Raw genomic sequence first — 3,282 nt, 5'->3', positions numbered from 1 at the left:
AAATTCTTGTTTTATTTTTCTTTTAATGAGCAACACAAAGCTCTGCATGACAATTACTTAAACTTTGCAAAAATTCCCAAAAATAATACAAAAAATAAATAATCAATACTTTTGGAGAAAGAAAAAATAGACAAAACAAGGTCTCCAAGAGGAGATTCTCAAGACATTTATGCCTGGGACACCACTTGTGAGAGTCAGAGGATACTCAGCTTATTTATTTTGTGGTCAGACTATGAACAAAACCAATTCTTGTGTCATTTATTTTTGCACTTAATTGTGCAAAGTTCAAAACAAGGCTTTGAGCAACCAAAAATCTCTATTAATTCTATTCAAAGAGACAATCAAAGCTTTATAACCTGATTCTTAAAATTTCTTAAGTACAAAAATATCTATTTATTGCAAGATATGTAAAGAGAAAAGAGATGGTGAATTGGTCAGGGAGAAGATAGTTAAATTGGAATGATTTTTTTTCTTTGATAGAAACAAATTGAGACCATTAAATGGGTAAGTCAAAGCACTTGGGAAAACTTCTTGAATTTAGGTTGTGGAAATTACCAGATGAACAAGTGGGCTTATGGCACAGGACATCAGTTAGAAAATCTTGGAATTTACTCATCTATTTAATCAGTTTTTATTTCAAGTAGATATAGCTGTTTACGTGAATTTACATGTGTGTGTTTATAAGTGTTTTTTTTTTTTTTTGTGTGTGTGTGCTCGTAAATGGTTAAAGTGAATAAATAGCTACTGTATTTGTTTTAATATTTTCCATACACTGGAAATTAAAGTTTTCTATGCACTGGAAATTAAACTATTAAAGTTCCCTGAGGTCATTTAGTTTGAGTTTCAATACTTAAATCAATATCATGGTAAATTATGATTTTTGAAATATGCAAACACATCTAGAGAACAAATTCTGGGAAGTTGAATTGCTAGTTCAAAGTATATGAACATTTTCATTTTTTATAGTTATTGCTAAGTTGACCCTTAGAGATTGAGTCAATTTATATCCCCACCTGTATTACACCACCCTTAAGCAAATACGGTGCATTGTCAAACACTTTGATCTTTGTTAAAACTGTCTAACATTACATTTTACTTTGCATTTATATTTTGCTTTTTTCTTCACTTTTTTTTCCTGGTGAGATTTCTTCCATTAAGAAATTATGACTTTCGGGGCTGGGATTGTGGCTCAGATGTAGAGTGCTCACCTCGTACCCATGAGGCACTGGGTTCGATTATCAGCACCACATAAAAATAAAATAAAGAATGTGTCCACCTACAACTAAAAAATAAATATTTTTTAAAAAATAAATCATGACTTTCTATTTTTTATTTTCTTTCATAAGGCTTAGATTGTAGGGAATTTATTTATTAATTCTTTTGATTAACATGTAGTAATTATACATATTCATGGGATTTAGTGTGATTTTAAAATGCATGCATACTGATCAAATCAAGGCTCCCTCTAGCCACTGGCTCCCACCTGCCCAACCTCTTGTAATCACTATTTTATATTCAGGTTGTTTTTATTGATTGACTTTTTTGTTGTTGTTGTTTAGAAGTGAGGAGATTTGAATCTAGGCTATTGCCATGCTCCTACTCAGAAATAATGTGTGCCTATTAAGTTCATTAAAAAGTGTTTTCTAACTTTACCAATATATCTTTGACATGCTTTAATTAGATATACTAATTGTAATGCCATAAGCTAGAGTTAAATCTTGTTCCTTTTTAATATGTTTTCTCTGAATATCTATCTTAATTCTGATGAGCTGCTTTTTAGGGTTAACTATACAGTCTGAGTAGCCTTTTGACTTCCATGAATCAGATATCACATTAACTCAGAACTTGTCATGTACTTCCATTTTCCTCAGTTATGCTGCAAATGAATTTACCTCTGGAATGCTGTTCACCACAGTTTATCCTTCTTTTTTTCCAGGTGATAAACTTGCTTCATTTCACCCTACACAGTGTACCAGATGTGTTTGCTAATTGTCACTGTCATCTTTCCTTCCCTAAAGTAATGGAGAACATTGAGTTTCTTTTGCTGGGACTGACCCAAGTTCAGGGGATACAGCTTGTAATCTTTATCATTTTCCTCATTATATACATGACAAACCTATTTGGAGTTGGGGCCGTATTAGTGATCATCATCTCAGAGCCAAGACTCCACTCTCCTATGTATTTTTTCCTGAGAAATCGTTCTTGTCTGGATGTTTGCTATTCTTCAGAGACAATGCCCAAGCTAATGTGGAACCTCCTCTCCATGCACAGGGTCATATCCTTCCTAGGCTATATCACACAGCTACACTTCTTCCACTTTCTTGGTTGCACTGAAGGCGTCTTGCTAATCATCATGGGATTTGATCGATTTGTGGCCATTTGCAACCCACTTGGCTACACTGTCATCATGAACCCCCAGCTGTGTGTCTCGTTGGCAGATGTGCTGTGGCTCATTAGCTTCTTCTATGCTCTGATGCATTTTGTCATGACTGTATGCCTGGACTTTCGCCACTTTCATAAAGTCAATTACTTCTTCTGTGATATCAAGCCTCTCTTGGAACTGGCTTGTGGTGATGTAAGTCTTAATGAGTGGCTCATTTTCATTGTCACTTGCAGCTTAGCCATGGTGGATTTCTTCCTCACTCTCATTTCCTATTTCTATATAAGAGGCTTTCTTCTGTTGAAGGACAGTCCTGCAGTGTATTCCACAAGGCTCTGTCCAATAGTCCCTCCCATTTTATGGTGGTATTTCTCTTTTATAGAACTGTGGAGCTCACTTATATCCCTCTTCCCTGTGCTGCATGTGTAATACAGGAACAATTTATGGCTATCGTACACATGATGGTCACTCCAGTGTTGAACCTACTGATATATACCTTTAAAAATAAGGAAGTGATGTTTTCTCTGAGCAGAATTTTTAGGAAGAAGCTGAAGCTGTTTGCCTGAGGAAAATCAGTCACAATAATAAACGGGAAAACTGTATGCCATTTTTATGACATTTATTTTCTTTCCTATAATAATTCAATATATTTCTTAAAATTTTATTTTCATTTTAGATATTTGTTTAGTTGGTAACCAGGTTCTTCATTCATATGATTTCAACCACTACTCATATAATCATTTAATCATCATTTGAAATATCTTGTGTAAGTCCTGATCCATTTGCACAACATACCCCAGTGGAAAAAGGTCCATGAGGCCATTAATGAGGACATGGATCTTACATTTTTGTTGAAAGGGCAGGTAATACATAACTGAATAAGTAAATGTGCCTCTGTCAGA

The 3,282-nt window shown here is 34.4% G+C and overlaps 1 pseudogene; it reads left to right on the top strand.

The window, feature by feature from the left end:
- The first annotated feature begins 2,020 nt into the window (after positions 1 to 2,020).
- On the top strand, positions 2,021 to 2,946 carry LOC107160819 (annotated as a pseudogene).
- Positions 2,947 to 3,282: the final 336 nt, after the last annotated feature.

This window comes from Marmota marmota, unplaced genomic scaffold (genome assembly GCF_001458135.2).
Source record: "Marmota marmota marmota unplaced genomic scaffold, marMar, whole genome shotgun sequence".
NCBI classification, from domain to species: Eukaryota; Metazoa; Chordata; class Mammalia; order Rodentia; family Sciuridae; genus Marmota; species Marmota marmota.
This window is presented reverse-complemented; position numbering and strand designations above follow the sequence as displayed.